The sequence below is a fragment of the Podarcis muralis genome, chromosome 5, assembly GCF_964188315.1.
Source record: "Podarcis muralis chromosome 5, rPodMur119.hap1.1, whole genome shotgun sequence".
NCBI lineage: Eukaryota > Metazoa > Chordata > Lepidosauria > Squamata > Lacertidae > Podarcis > Podarcis muralis.
Genome location: NC_135659.1, coordinates 81296459 through 81313625, shown reverse-complemented (window position 1 = coordinate 81313625; position 17167 = coordinate 81296459).

Sequence of the window (17167 nt, the reverse complement as noted above, 5' to 3'; positions counted from 1 at the left end):
AGGCCCTTTGAATTCACTATTTGTGCACCCATTTTTTAAGGCTGGTATGGAAGCCAAGGGTACTGAATAAGATTGGTGCATAAGCTGGGTGCAAATTACAGGCACCACTTTGGCTCATGGGTTAGGGTCAGAATACACCATACACCATACAAAGCATGTGATTTCCTCAAGAATCCCAGAAACTGTACTTTACCCCCTCAAAGAGCTACAGTTCTCAGCACCCTTAATGACCTACAGTTACCAGTCCTCCTCTTCTTAACTCCCTCCTGAAGCACAAACAGTCCGTAGCTACAGCCCAGCCCAACAGCCACTATATAAAATATGAGGTCCATGTACACCTCTGTTGTACTCATCCTATCCCTCTTTTGCCTGGTAAGTTATTTTTGCCTGAGCAGCATATCCAAGTCAGCTCAAAATGCTTGCCTCATTTTGCCCTGATTGCTGGACATGAGTCACTAAGGTGTTCTTTTGCCCTTCCTTGCCCCCCCGAAACTCCAAATCTTTCCTTCCCAGTGATGAGAAGCACAACCTCCATGCACCTTGCGCAAAGCTCAGCTGAGAAGGCAGCTTCCTGCAGGAGAATGTGCTCCCTCAATAGGATATTGTATCTACCTAGTAACATGAACCTCCCTGGCAATTAGTCAGAGGATGTTCTTTGATTGTTCAATTACGGTTTGGAGGTTTTTCTTACACGTCTTATGAAAATGGAGAGGTGCATAAAGTCCCTTTGCAATAGCACCACAAATTGCTGCTTAATGCTTCCAGGGGAGATTATTACCAGAATCAATACAAAGAATGCGGTGGACTCTGCAGATCTGGCAGATGTCACCACTGCATAGGCTTGTTGCTTTATGAAACACCCTTTGCAGTAAAGTTGAGTCCAAGGACTCAGTTGCTCTTTTCAGAAAAATGAGTGAGAGAAAAAAGCATATTTATTTCCAATGGATTATTTTCTTCTTGCTTAAACCAAAAAATAGCTCCGACTTAGTACAATCATTCAGCAAAAAATAGCTCTTAAATGGTCAACACAGCCCTGACTTGGTACCATCATTCAGTGATAGTCCTCCTGGCTTGGTCCATTCATTCATCAATGAGCAGCTTTTATATTCAACACGTCCAGCCAAATGTTCTATCAACATAATAGGCACTGCCAAACATAATAGATACTGCCGAAAAGAAACCTTTCAAACCCCTGCCCCTTCTTGGATGCCCAAGTGTACAGAGGAGATGCCCTGCAAAATGTCATTTTTATTTGCTAACCAGGTGATGGCAGCAGTTGATTAATGATCATAGGATTTACTCGAGAAATAGGTTCGTTTTCCTGATGGAGAAAGAGTGGAGTTGAAAGGAAGGCTCCAAATCCATTTCATCATGGCATTGCAGCCTTTCCTGGGAAATTGCTCTTAACGCCATCAGTGCAGATACAGAGCTACCTTAATGTAGACAAATTAATTTGAGGCCACAAAAGCAAGTATGACAACACTCTGCTCCGGATCCAAATGCCTGAGCGTGCTCTAATCAAACAAGATGTTGCACTCCGGTAAAATGTGTTTGCATTGTACTGTATTGTCAGGGGTTCAGGAGCAGAGGGACAGGAAAGGGAGGAATTAGAGACCGAGGGAGAGGAATCCGAGGGAGAGGTCAGCGATGATAGCCGTCCGAGGTCTCTAAGTCTCTCCAGCGAATCAGAGGATTCACAGAAAGGGGCTCCCGTGATCAGAGCTAGGGGGTTGCCAGAGGGAACACCTCAGGAAGGAGGGGCCAGAGGGGACTCAGAGAGCAGCAGCTGGAAATCGGGACCAGCTTCCCCACCGGAGAGCAGTAGAGGGGAGGAGCCCCAGGCATCGGCAGCAGGCAGCTTTCCGTCAGCGGAAGGACATGAGTCAGGGTTAGCCACGCCTGCATCAGAGAGCGAGGAAACGGTTAAAAGGAAGGTCAGGGGCAGCGCGCGCGCGCCAAGTTCAAATGTACAAGAGGGTGGCGCAATGAGCAGCCCGGAGAGGGAGCCGGGTCCCAAAGCCCGCCGAAGAGAGGGGGAGGAGTCCGAGGGGTCCGCATCCGAGGCGTCCAGGAAGGAAGGCACCCCGGGGGGTAGTAGGACCCAGAGGCGGAAGGAGAAACGCAGAAGGTGGAGTAAGGCTAGAGTCTTAAACTGGTGTACAGGGGGCGGAGACTCAGACGAGGCTTCGCTGGTCTAGGGTCTAGACGTAGAGACGCACGCTAGGGTTTGAAAATGGGAACTAAACTTCAATAAAGACTTTTGTACAGTTCTGCTGGCTAGCGTTGGTCTTCTGTGAGCTGGGACCTGGAGGCAGTCTCTGACATGTATGTTTAAATAACAGCAACTTATAAATATTTCAGTTGTTAGTTGCTTGATAGGTAAAGGTAATGGTCTGTAGGCAATTCACAACGATTTCAAAAGCATGCAAAACTTTAAAATGCGAAACATCATTATAACAGTAAGGAAAAGAATATTATCAGCAGCTCATATCTGCAATAATTAAGATATATCAACCAGCATATCACACGCTGTCAAATGCCTGGGAGAAGAGGATAGTTTTAACCTGGTGCCAAAAGGATATTAATGTTGGCGCCAGGTGGACTTCATAGCACGCCTTCCAGATTCCACACACCCCTCCCTTGCCTTGGGCCCCCTCTGTCTTTCCTTAGACTATCAGAAGCCTAGTTTGGGGTTTTTATTAAAGGGAGGCTACTGGAAGGCTGCATGCAACCCTGTTAAATAGGTGCATTTGTTACCAACACTCGGAACCCAATAAATCAGAAATGGGGAACCTCGTTCCTCCTTGGCAATTTTCTGGGGGTCCTGTGCGAGTGGCAGGTGGAGCCAGAGACAAAAGTGGGCAAGGCAACAAAGGTGAATTTTACCTTTGTATTGTAGGCTAGTTTCTGCACATGCTTACACAGCCCCTTTCTATTCTCCATCCAGGCAAGGAAGGAGCATTATATATACAGTGGTACCTCGGGTTACATACGCTTCAGGTTACAGACGCTTGAGGTTACAGACTCTGCTAACCCATAAATAGTACCTCAGGTTAAGAACTTTGCTTCAGGATGAGAACAGAAATTGCGCGGTGGTGGCATGGCGGCAGCGGGAGGCCCCATTAGCTAAAGTGGTGCTTCAGGTTAAGAACAGTTTCAGGTTAAGAACGGACCTCTGGAATGAATTAAGTTCTTAAACTAAGGTCTCTCTCTCTCTCTCTCTCTCTCTCTCTCTCTCTCTCTCTGTGTGTGTGTGTGTGTGTGTGTGTATGTGTGTGTTTATTCTTGGGTTACAAAAATACATTGTCTCTATTTTCAGGCCGTAGAATCTTTTCTACAAATAAGTTACGTTTGATGTGAGGCATTAATGTTGTACACAGCATGAGCGTAGCCAGGATTTTTGTGGGGTGGTGGTGGTAAACTTGCATTCTTTTACTTAGTGTATGTGTGGGTTTTTTGTGTCAGTGTCACTTCGGTAAGTTCTATTTCTATTCATTTATTATATTTCCTTGGTAGTAAGAGAGGTTGGGGGGGTAGGGCATGGTTGGTTGTTTTTAGTTGGCCGCAGTGATATTTGTTTGCATGTGTGAGAGGGGAGATTGTTGGGTCAACTTAGCCATATTGATTTGTATGCTGTCGGTGGTTTCATGTTGTTGTCTTGTTGGGCTGTGTATGTAATAAAGGGGAGACATACCGGGGTGAAGGCGTCCTCTTTTATTTGACCCCGTTTCAGTTTCAGACTGCCAGTTAGCTTTTCTAGTAAGGCTGTTTCCCATATGATTTGGTACCAGCGGTCCATGTTCACTCATGACAGGTCTCTCCAGTGTCTGGCTACAATGCTGAAAGAATCGTTCTTGAAGATCAAGGGTGTTATGTACTGAAGTTCTCACCCTGGGCCAGCAGGGGGATACTGTAGATAGTTCAGGTCCACATATGCAAATAAGGGATCGAAAGTGACGTTCAGTGATTGGATAGTTACAGAAAATGGTTACTGTTGCGTTCTAGTGGAGCTCTATATAAGCAGGCTGGCTGAACCCTTCAGTTCAGTTCTGTTCTGGCCTGTGAACAAACAAGAGCTGTTTGAAGAATCGCTGTGTCGTCTGATATGTTCACCCACAACTTAACAAAGGGCATATTCCAGCCAGGCAAAAACCCTCAAGGAGGATGTCAAGCAAAACTGGTGAGGGGTGTGGCCTGGGGCGAGGGGGGCATGGCTGGGGAGTAGCTCAATAGACAGACAGAGAGCTTTGGAGGGCCACACCTGCTCTCTGGTCCTGAGGTTTCCTGTCCCTGTCAAGAGACTACCTCTTGTTCTGACACATATTGCAATCATGACTCTCTCACACACAAGCCAACCCCCACTTCTTGCTCAATGGATACTTTGACATTTCTCCAGGATATGGTTGCCTGCAATCTCAACAACTGATAAAATATAACAATGCAGGCCACTGTGTCAAAGAAATTGACCTGGGCGAGGTTTTGCCGCAGTTCCACCCTGCAAGAAAAGGATAAGAAAAGGAAAGTTCGCTTACTCTGTCTTACATCCTACGTACTCGCTTGGCAACTCTGCAGCCACACAGCTTCCAAGAAATTATTGTGGTGTTCCCGCCCACTGAGAAATTATTCCTCTTTGAGCTCCTTCTGCCCTAATTTGAATTCTGTTTTGTGCAGACACCCTCCATGTAACTTCTGTTTTCAAAGAGCTTCACGAACAGTGCACTAATGAAAGAGAATTTATAGTGTTTATAGGGCTACAGTATAAATGGAATTTAATAGCCAAATGTCGGCAGGGAACTATCTAACCTTTATCAAGCACTCATTAGCGGCCAAGGATTTCTGGTGGAATAATGAGCTCCTGTCTGGCTTCTTTCCAGTTTTTTTGACAGTGGCACCCATGTAAATCTGCTAACAGCTAGAGGAATACACGCATTAACTCAACTGCAGCTAATTAGTGGCATTTTTCTAACTGAGGAAGTTTGTGTCTTTGAAATGGGCAAAAACATCCAAATCAAGAATGACCACAGGCATTCAGGGAGTACCCAGAGCTTCACTGTGCTAATAAATTGAGGTGGGGGACACACACACTCAACTAAAAAGTGAGACCACCTGGCCTGAATTTCAGTATGTTAGATTAAGGGTAGCCAATGTGGTCCTCCCCCTGGTGTTGCTGGACTGAAATTCACACCATCCCTGACCATTGGCCAAGCAAACTTGAGCTGAAGTCCAACAGATCTGGAGGGCATCATGTTTTCTACCCCTGCCTTAGATTTTTGGTATAGTGCCGTCCTGTGAATGATAGAGGCTTTTTTTCTGTTCTATATTTGCAAAATGGCTCCTATAATTTCCTGTGTCTCCCAAAATATAGTCATTTTCTTTGAGTTAGGGGCTCATCTAGCCATGGCTGAACCTTTCATTGGAAAAGCTGAGCATTTGTCCTGGGTTCTGAAAGTAGGAATCTGGTATGCCACAAATGTGGCACTTCACAGTGAAGCAACTGTCTTAGCAACTGAATTACTATTGTGTTTGCTTTAATGGAACTGACATGGTGATTGCAAAAGTCAGCAAGAATGGCATAGGCATGAGTCAGATAGGCTAGGGTGATAGCCTATGGACCGGGGAAGATGGAGATGGTGCACTGGGGGTACTGGGAACCAAGGCTGACTCCAAAGGATGGAAATGGTTGGGTGGATATTTTCCAGGCCCCCAAGATCAGCAGAGAGTCTATTGCCCTCACAGTCCTACAATTTCCACTTGGCACAGAGTATCCAAGAAGACCAGATGCAGCCTAAGAGAATTCTCAGTTTACATTACCCACCTCTTCCTGCTGTGCCCAAGGCCCCCCCAAATCTTAGAGACAGGGCTGCCAGCATTAGTAGGTACCTTCAGACAACCTTGAGAATACCTGCAATTTCCCTAATAGGGAGGAATTTGGAGACTGCACTAGCTGCTTTCTTGAGAAGCATGCCTCTCTCTCCCCCCATATTGACAGCCACCTTCTGGAGTTTTATTCAGTAGGCATCTTTCTTGCACCAGTTCTTGCAATCATTGTCATTACGATGGTAGAAATCCTAGTTCGTTTCTTCTGTCCATAACACCAGCCAAGAAAATGATTCTGGGCTTCCTGCATTTCTTTTCCTTTGCAGAGCAGTGTGATGGGAGACTCTTTTGAAGCTAGATCGAAAATAACCAATTATTTCTATGCCCTGAAATATATTCTTCCAAGGTTCACAGTGGAATTTAGCTCTCATAAATGCAGATCCCCTGAAACCCAAGCTTGAGTTCAGAAGGCGTCCACATAAATTCATCCTCTTTTTTTTTTTTTAACCGTTTAGTCATATACAACGTGTGCTCCAGGCACACATGAATATACATTGGTCATGCTGCACATATCTAACAAATTATTTTGAATGAGTTGATTTATGCATGAGTTCAGTTGGCAAGGTGTGCAGAGTTGTCTCACTTTCTCTGTGTGTTTTTAAAAGTATTATCTGATTAGTGTTCCTCTGGCTACTCAGAATTTTAGAATATGAATATATATATATATATATATATATATATATATATATATATATATGCTTTCGTAGATTTTCACGGGTATAGGTATGCAGGTTTTGGTGTCCTCGGGTGTCTTCCCGTGTAAAAGTTGGGGTGTCTAGGCGACGTTTCGACGAGGTCTCACTCGTCATCTTCAGGCTGGTGCTTTCGGCTTCTTGTTACTGGAACAGAGCAGGATCTCAGTGTTTGAGTTCCTATAAATACTGTTGAGGGGTGTGGTGTATAGCCTCCAATGTTCTGGGCCGAGAGGAAGTTCCCAGGCTAGTGTGCCTTTTCTTCTTTTGTTCCTTAGTTGCTTGAGGGATATCTTGAGTGATTTCTTGAGTGATATCCTGAGTACCACTTAGGTGGGTCATTAGGTGTGGATTAGTTGCTAAAGCCTTTGTGTCTTGACCTCTTGAACTTTGTGAAGAGTTTTTCTGAGAAGATGGCTGTAGTTGTGCTCTGGCTTGGCTTCGTGTATAGGGGCGAGCTGTGGTTTTGTGGCCTGTGCCAGCCAGATCTGTGTAGGGATTGCAGGGGGGTGCAGCATCCGGAGGTGCCATCATGGTTTGGCTACTGGATGGTGTCTGTAATTTATCTGTGGAGAGGGTCTGGGTTTGGGTCTGGTGTGGTTGATTGGTGATGGCGTTCTGTGTGCCTCTGGATCTGGTGTCAGTTTTTGTGGGGAGGGCTAATTTCCAGATGTCTGGCAAGCGGGATGTGTCGTCACGCTTGTTCATGTTGTGAGGGTGTTTCTCTATCTCGATGGCTTCCATGATTATTCTCTTGTGGTGATGTTCCATGTTAGAGAGCAATTTGGAATCTGCAAAATTAATTTCGTGTCCTGTTTCTTTCATGTGTTGGAAAAGAGAGGAAGTTTTTTCTTCTTTTTTGACGGCATTCTTGTGTTCTGCGATACGTGCATTTATTCGTCTGTTTGTTTGTCCAATGTACGTGGCTGGGCAGACTTTGCAGGGTATTTCATAGACCCCTTGGTTTTCCAACTGGATTTTATCCTTGGGGTTTCTGAGGATATTGGCTATCTTTTGGTTGGCGCAAAAGGCTGTTTTGATATTGTGTTTATGGAGGATTTTGCTAATTTTATCTGTAGTGCCCTTGATATAAGGAAGGAGGGCCATGCCATTGTTTTCTTCTGTGTCTTGGTTTTTGGGGGGTGTTTCTTTTTGGATTAGCTTCGTAACCCTGTTTTGCTGGTATCCATTGGCAATTAACACATTTGAGAGATTCTGTAACTCAGTTGTCAAGTGGTCTTTGTCAGCCAGGCGTTTGGTTCTGGAGATGAGAGTCTTGGCTACGGAGTTTATTTGTGCAGGGTGGTGGTGTGATTGTGCATGTAAGTAGCGGTTGGTGTGTGTTTTTTTCCGGTAGATAGTGTGTCCTAGGGAGCCATCAGGTTTTTTGTAGATTAGGACGTCAAGGAAGGGAAGTTGGTTGTTGGCTTCTATTTCCATAGTGAATTGTATTTTGGGGTGTAGGCTGTTGAGATGTGTGAGGAAGCTGTCCAGTTTTTCCTTCCCGTGTGGCCAAATTACAAAGGTGTCGTCAACATATCTGAGCCAAAGTTTGGGTTTGTGTTCTGACTTGTCTAAAGCATTGGTTTCAAAGTGTTCCATGTACAGGTTTGCGATGACCGGTGAGAGGGGTGATCCCATAGGTGCTCCTTCTATCTGTTTGTATCTTTGTCCATTGTGGATGAAGTACGTGTTGGTTAGGCAGTGGTTGGTCAGGTCCAAGATGTATTCGGGGGGATTGTATTTGTTTTGAATGGCTGTCAAGGCTTCATTAATGGGCACTTGTGTGAAGAGAGATACAACATCGAAGCTCACAAGTAGGTCATTGGGATGTAGGTTTTGCTTCTTTATTGTTTCTATGAACTGGAAGGAGTTTGGAACGTGTGAAGAGATGGATTCTGCATAGGGCTGAAGTTGCTTGGCGAGAAATTTAGCGAGATTTTGTAGAGGTGAGCCTATGGAGCTGACTATTGGTCTGAGTGGTGTTCCTTCTTTGTGTATTTTGGGGAGGCCGTAGAGTTTGGGGCATCTGGATGATTTTTCTCTGGGGATGATTCTTAGCTGGATTTCTTCACTGATAGGAGAGGCTTTTATTTTGGATTTGGTGGTTTTTTCCAGATAGGTGGTGGGATCTGTTTTTATAGGTTGGTAGGTAGGGTCTTGGAGTAGATTTGATAGTTTTGCTTGGTAGTCCGATGTGTTCATCACAACAGTGGCATTACCTTTGTCTGCTGGGAGAATGATTATGTTGTTGTCTTTCCTCAGGTTGGTGAGTGCTTTCTGTTCTTCTTTGTGTAAATTGCTTCTGGGTGGTTTGCTGGAGCAGAGGATGTTGGTGACTTCAAGTCTGATTTTATTGGCTTCATCTGGGTTGATTTTGGTTAGGCTAGCTTCGACTCCGCATATGATGTTTTCCGTGGGGATGCGTCTCGGGGCGACTGCAAAGTTGAAACCTTTGGAGAGTACTTTGGTTTCAGTTGAGGTGAGGATCCTGTCTGATATGTTATGTACTGTTTGTTTCATGGGTTGTTGTGGAGGGTGGCTGGGCTTCTGGCGTTTCTCTAGTTTGTGGAGTTTGTTGGTGTGTGTGTCTGTCTTATGTGAGGTCTCCGTTTCAGCTCTCCAGACGGCTAGTTGTTTGCATTTGTCCCAGAGTGCAGGGTGGATTTTGTTACAGAGTTTGAGGTGAAGAGTGAGCAGATCTTTGTTGGTTTGGTTTAGTAGGTATCTTTTCTTGTGTAGTTCGTTTCTGATTAGGGATATCTAATCAGATATGTACAGATATGTGTAGTTCCTATCTGATTAGGGATATTGCAGAATCCATCTCTTCACACGTTCCAAACTCCTTCCAGTTCATAGAAACAATAAAGAAGCAAAACCTACATCCCAATGACCTACTTGTGAGCTTCGATGTTGTATCTCTCTTCACACAAGTGCCCATTAATGAAGCCTTGACAGCCATTCAAAACAAATACAATCCCCCCGAATACATCTTGGACCTGACCAACCACTGCCTAACCAACACGTACTTCATCCACAATGGACAAAGATACAAACAGATAGAAGGAGCACCTATGGGATCACCCCTCTCACCGGTCATCGCAAACCTGTACATGGAACACTTTGAAACCAATGCTTTAGACAAGTCAGAACACAAACCCAAACTTTGGCTCAGATATGTTGACGACACCTTTGTAATTTGGCCACACGGGAAGGAAAAACTGGACAGCTTCCTCACACATCTCAACAGCCTACACCCCAAAATACAATTCACTATGGAAATAGAAGCCAACAACCAACTTCCCTTCCTTGACGTCCTAATCTACAAAAAACCTGATGGCTCCCTAGGACACACTATCTACCGGAAAAAAACACACACCAACCGCTACTTACATGCACAATCACACCACCACCCTGCACAAATAAACTCCGTAGCCAAGACTCTCATCTCCAGAACCAAACGCCTGGCTGACAAAGACCACTTGACAACTGAGTTACAGAATCTCTCAAATGTGTTAATTGCCAATGGATACCAGCAAAACAGGGTTACGAAGCTAATCCAAAAAGAAACACCCCCCAAAAACCAAGACACAGAAGAAAACAATGGCATGGCCCTCCTTCCTTATATCAAGGGCACTACAGATAAAATTAGCAAAATCCTCCATAAACACAATATCAAAACAGCCTTTTGCGCCAACCAAAAGATAGCCAATATCCTCAGAAACCCCAAGGATAAAATCCAGTTGGAAAACCAAGGGGTCTATGAAATACCCTGCAAAGTCTGCCCAGCCACGTACATTGGACAAACAAACAGACGAATAAATGCACGTATCGCAGAACACAAGAATGCCGTCAAAAAAGAAGAAAAAACTTCCTCTCTTTTCCAACACATGAAAGAAACAGGACACGAAATTAATTTTGCAGATTCCAAATTGCTCTCTAACATGGAACATCACCACAAGAGAATAATCATGGAAGCCATCGAGATAGAGAAACACCCTCACAACATGAACAAGCGTGACGACACATCCCGCTTGCCAGACATCTGGAAATTAGCCCTCCCCACAAAAACTGACACCAGATCCAGAGGCACACAGAACGCCATCACCAATCAACCACACCAGACCCAAACCCAGACCCTCTCCACAGATAAATTACAGACACCATCCAGTAGCCAAACCATGATGGCACCTCCGGATGCTGCACCCCCCTGCAATCCCTACACAGATCTGGCTGGCACAGGCCACAAAACCACAGCTCGCCCCTATACACGAAGCCAAGCCAGAGCACAACTACAGCCATCTTCTCAGAAAAACTCTTCACAAAGTTCAAGAGGTCAAGACACAAAGGCTTTAGCAACTAATCCACACCTAATGACCCACCTAAGTGGTACTCAGGATATCACTCAAGAAATCACTCAAGATATCCCTCAAGCAACTAAGGAACAAAAGAAGAAAAGGCACACTAGCCTGGGAACTTCCTCTCGGCCCAGAACATTGGAGGCTATACACCACACCCCTCAACAGTATTTATAGGAACTCAAACACTGAGATCCTGCTCTGTTCCAGTAACAAGAAGCCGAAAGCACCAGCCTGAAGATGACGAGTGAGACCTCGTCGAAACGTCGCCTAGACACCCCAACTTTTACACAGGAAGACACCCGAGGACACCAAAACCTGCATATATATATATATATATATATAGAGAGAGAGAGAGAGAGAGAGAGAGAGAGATAAGGGACTTAACATAAAATATAACTGACTATGACTTTTTTAAAGAGCCAAAATGTGATCAAACCATCCTTTATTAGCTTAGCAAAATGTCCACCATTACTGTGTGAGAGATTTTTGGGGGGGGGGAATAGAGAAAGAGAGGAAGAAAGAAAGAAAGAAAGAAAGAAAGAAAGAAAGAAAGAAAGAGAGAGAGAGATGATTGCAAGGGCCCAAGCTCATGGACAAAGAGTACATTTCTCTCTACTTTTCACTCGTGTTTCTGGAGAACTTTGCTAGGCTCAGGCCCTGATGGGCTTGATTGTAACCAAAGGTTCACAATCTGAGCCGCAGAAGAATTTCTGGCTCACCCTTCCGTTGAAGTGCTGCCCATGGGGAAACTGGATCTGGGTGCAAATGCCGACCCTCTCATCCCACAGGCTGTGCTTAAAGTGGTGGCCTTTTCCACCACGGTTTTCCTGGGGTGGAGAAACATCTCTCTTGTCCTCCCTGAGCAGATGCTTGTGATTCTAATTGGCTTGGCAATTAACTGAGTGATTTCCTGACTTTGTGGGGGCGGGCAGTGAGAATAGTCTGGTGGGGTCCATTTCCAAGGTGGCCTTGGAGGTGCTCACTCAACAGAGAGATGCACACACTCTGCATGTGCCCTACAGGAACACCACCAATGAGAGCCAGAACACACAAATGCAGTCCTTTATTTTCCCCTATAAAACTGAACAGAAATCACTCTTTTTGTGGGAGGAAGCAAAAAGAAAGACAAGAGGACATAAACAGAATGGAGGCCCCTGAATGAATGAAGCTTTCCTTCCTCTGTGCAGTTCCGTCCTGAGTTGTGTTGCTTCATTATGCTGTTATGTGATGAAAAGTTGGGAGCTGGATTTATTTATTTTTCTCCTTCCTAGATGCACCTGTTTAATTTCAGCCTAGGCATTTGCATGGTGTGATAGGGAGCACTGTGCAGTTTATGGATGTGCTAGGCAAAAATCCATTAGGCATGTATGCAGCAAGTGTTTGGCACTGCCGTATCTGTGGAGTTTCTGCCTCCATATGCCCTCCCCTCCCCACTAAATGATGAACTGCAAAATGAAGGCAAAATGTGAGTGCAAGGAGTCTAATTTGTAAGTAGTGTTATATGTGAACCTGTCAAAAGCCTTTATGATGTGGAGGTGTCTTAACTTACATTCCTTGTTTTCTGAAGCATGAGTGAAATTAAAAGCACCTTAATTCCTTTATGATATTGAAGGTTTTAAAATAATAGAATACATTTAGAATTCTCCTTTTTGCATTCTGAATAATTTACTCTGATGGTCTGGCTGGGCAGTTCAAACATCGGTACTATGGCAATGCTGTTATTTTAATAACCTTGGTTGCTACTGAGTGGGCTGGCTTGCTCACTTGAGGTCACAAGGGTGATTCAGAATCTTTCTGCATTTTTTGGGATGTCTGATCCACCCAGTGTTTTTTTCCCAGGAACAAAGCAGCACAGCTGCAGACAAGAACTAAGTCCTCTTATTAAGAAAAGGAAGGAGGGTATTAAGGAAGGAAAGAATGGATGGGACAGTATTCAGTTGCATTTGAAGGTTCCTGCCACAATGAGTCACTCTGGGCTGATCCAAACAATCTGAATTCAGCCCTAACCCTAAGACAAATTCCAAGCATGTTACAGCTGGGGCAGGGATGAGCAATTCAGTACATTTTTCTTTCTCTTAGTTTCCCATTTTCCAGGTTTTTTTTTCCTTTTTAAGTCCTCTTGAAAATTCATCAGCATCTGTGTGCAAATTTCTCTTGACATACACATTTCTCTATGCAATGTTGCATAATATTTGCATTTTTGTACACATTTCTAGGCTGGCGAACTGCATTGCAAAATTTGAAAAAGTGTAAACTTCAAAGGGTGGCTATGCTTCATTTTGTGTATTGTTTTGGAAAGGGCAAATTGGGTAAAATAAGGTAAAGGGACCCCTGACCATTAGGTCCAGTTGTGGCCGACTCTGGCGTTGCGGGGCTCATCTCGCTTTATTGGCCGAGGGAGCTGGCGTTTGTCCTCAGACAGCTTCCGGGTTCACCTGTAAATGTGAATCAAATTTCTCCTGCATCTCTAAGCTGGACACAAGCAAAACAAGCAATAGGTTATCTGATCATCTTGTAGATTCACTGTGCAGTGTGCAGCCTTGTCCTCCAAGTATTTGTCTACTCCTCTTTTAAAGCCATCAAAGTTGGTGGCCATCATTGCCTTCTGTGGGAGAGAGTTCCATAGTTTAACTATACAAGCTGTGTGAAAAAGTACTTTTAAAAACCTATCTTTCCAACATTCAGCTTCATTGGACCTCCACAAGAGGGAGAAAAGAGGTCAATACTCTCAGCAAAAAACAGTTCCCAGGATTCTCCATAACTGTTAAAGTGGTATAAAAGGTAAAGGTAAAGGTACCCCTGCCCGTACGGGCCAGTCTTGACAGACTCTAGGGTTGTGCGCCCATCTCACTCAAGAGGCCGGGGGCCAGCGCTGTCCGGAGACACTTCCAGGTCACGTGGCCAGCGTGACATCGCTGCTCTGGCGAGCCAGAGCCGCACACGGAACGCCGTTTACCTTCCCGCTAGTAAGCGGTCCCTATTTATCTACTTGCACCCAGGGGTGCTTTCGAACTGCTAGGTTGGCAGGCGCTGGAACCGAACAACGGGAGCGCACCCCGCCGCGGGGATTTGAACTGCCGACCTTTCGATCGGCAGGCCCTAGGCGCTGAGGCTTTTACCCACAGCGCCACCTGCGTCCCATAAAGTGGTATAAGGGTGCTTTAAATGTGTGGCATGGATGTGATCTCTAAATGGGCCTATCTTCTAGGCCTCTGCTACTCTCCCTTCCTAGAGTCATTTATCTTTAAATGGAACTTGGACCAGACACTCCTTCAAACAGAGGACTGGTGTCTGTAAAAGAGGACACAAGGCCACCCTATTTGCTGTACATAGTAAAACACTTCTGTTTCGCCCAAGCTACAGGGTGTGAGGGCCTGTTGGTGTCTGAAACAGTTTGATTGCCAATGACATCTGCTCCTTGGCACAGTCTTTTCATTGGCAACCAACGTTGGTCATGAGCCATGGCGTACCCAACTTGCTCTGCAAGGAGTTTGAAGGCTCTTCGCCAACCTGAGTCATACCTCTGGGTATACCTTACACCTAATCAAACCAACTCAATGCATTCATGGCAAGGTTGCTTTCCATCAGTGCTGAGTGAGAGCTACGTGCCAAGAACATGGAAAAACGTGTGTAATACAGTGGAGCAACAGAGATGTTTCAAACTGGACTTTTTGGTAATGGAACATTGGAAGCCAACTGTGTTACTCATGCCACTAGGAACACTTTGGTGTTGTCCAAATTAAGGAGTTTCTGGCGGCAACTGGAGTGGTGTTTCTCTTTATGGCACCTCTTAGAGCTTCTGCGAGACTCCAGATCACCTGTTGATTGCCAGACCTTCTTGCTGGTCCATTCCTGACTTTTCACCCTCCCACTTCTTCTTTGGTGCCCACTTAGTTCTCAGGCCACGACGATGCTAATTGTGCATTTCATTTCTGATTCAGTAGCTGCATTTCCTTGTCTATACAATTTCCCCCTTATTCAGCAGGAATTTATTCTTATTGTGGCACCAGGAGCCCATAGAGCATCTTGTGCTCATTGATTATTTGACATGAGAAGGATTTCAGTCAATTGCATGCCGGGGGTGAGTTGTGGTGGCCATAGCAGAGCTGAAGAACTTCATTAGCATTTGGCTGGTAGCATTATTATAAATTCTTCTTTTCTACTCTTTTCTTTTTGGAGCCGTCAATGGGATGAATGCAACTTGTTTTCTGTGGTCACAGGGTGGCTAGATGGCTGCTCATATTAGAAACTGGGAGGTGGAGTTCAGACAAAAGTAGGTGGCACCCCTCTTCCCTTCTCTCCTCTCCTCTCTGCTCCCATCTATACTATACATTTAAAGCAGCACTGTTCCATTTTAAAGAGCCATGGCTTCCCTCAAAGAATTCTGGGAACTGTGGTTTGTTGAAAATGCTGAGAGTTATTAGGAGACTGCTGTTCTCTCCCCACACCTGTATTTCTGAGAGAAACTCTGAGAAGAGGGTTTAACAGTTGAGCCACCTCAGGGTCCCTTCCAACTCTGCAATTTTAGGATTCTGTGAGGGGAATAGGCCATGAATGACTATGTTGGCTGGGGCTGAAAGGAGTTGGAATCCTCAACATCTGTAGCAACAGCTTCAAGGTACAAGAAAGGAGATTCTGGCTAAACATCAGGAAAATGTTCTGATAGTAAGAGCTCATTTGACAGTGGAATGGTCTCCCTTGGGAGGTTGTGGACTCTCCTTCCGTGGAGGATATATAATGGATATGTATAATGAAGGTGCCAGGATGGTCTTGCTGGGGAGAGCATTCCATAAATAGGGAGCCACCACAGAAAATGCCTGTTCTTGTGTTGACATGCATGTATAACATCCTCAGTTGAATCCATAGCCTCTCCAGTTAAAGGTTATTGGGTAGTTGCAGGGTTTGGCACAACATCTGGCTCTGGATAGGGAACCTGTGGACCTCCAGAGCTTGTTGAACTCCAACTCCCATCAGCTCCAGTCAGTATGGCCAATGATCAGACTTATTGGTAAAACCTATTTGGTGTTTCACAACTTTCTGACTAGTTGCAGAACCTTAGCCAGACCTAGCAGAGTAAACGCAGAATCCACGGAAGCAATTGGCGACTTGGCTGCAGACAGGATAGACGAAGCAGGAACCAGGAACTTGTAGTTAGGTGTTTATTATATACAGTGGACTATTTACAGGAACAGAACACAGATCTTTTGCTAGCTCTCTCTGACACGACTCACAACTCCTACACTGACACACAGAACTCTGAACCTCTGAAATACTGAACTAACACATTCCAGTTAGTAGGCCATTAATTATCACTCCCTTGAGAGAGCTTGACCAATCAGGGAGCTGTCTCCATGCTTCTGTTATCACCAGGCAGACTTACTCCTTCAGATTGCCTTCTGGCTGTCTGCCAAACATTAATTGACTCTGTGTGAGTAGCTGCATGTACACACTTTCCCAACAAGACTTTGCCAATAAGTGTTGAGCTCAAAGCAGCCTGATGGGAGTTGTAGTCCAGCAGCTTCTGAACATCCACTGGCTGCCCCACCCTACACTGCTCTGCAGAGTCCTAAATGAAAAACCAAGGGCCAGAAAGACAAATGGTGTGATTCCAAATAAGGCAGCTTTATATTTTCGTTCCTCCATGCAAAGAGTTCCACAGATACATGAGGGGGCATAAAACCCAAATTTGTTTGCCTCCCTCCCCCCTTCCACTCTTATTAAGCAATGAGACACTTAGCATCTTGTCCTGTACGGCCAAGTGCATTTCTGTCTTTCTTCCTTTATTTGATTAATGCAAATGAGTTGCCTGGAGCAATCAGACTCTGTTTGCCAAGATAGTCATTATACGGTGACAGAGATTAGTGTGGTACCTAATCAAAAGAAGCAGTGATTGATACTCTGTCAGCTTTGGTCTTTAATCAGGGAAGCTTTCTTCCAATCATCAGCTATTAAAGAGCCTCATTTATCTGATTACTTTTGGGGCACCGCGCATGGGAAAGGGTGCTAAATTAAAATATTCTGAAACACGTTCTGCAGTGACTAATATTATATTTCACTATGCTGTTTGTCGGGAAGTCCTTGTGTACATCTACAGGTGTGTACACAAGTGTGTGAAAGAGGGAGGGAAAAGGAGACTTCTTCTTGCTGACACACCCATTCTTCCACTGCCATCCTTCCAGTGGAAAGGAGCTGAATGGGGTTCGGAGCCCTTGTCACGGGAAATTCTCCTCCCACCCC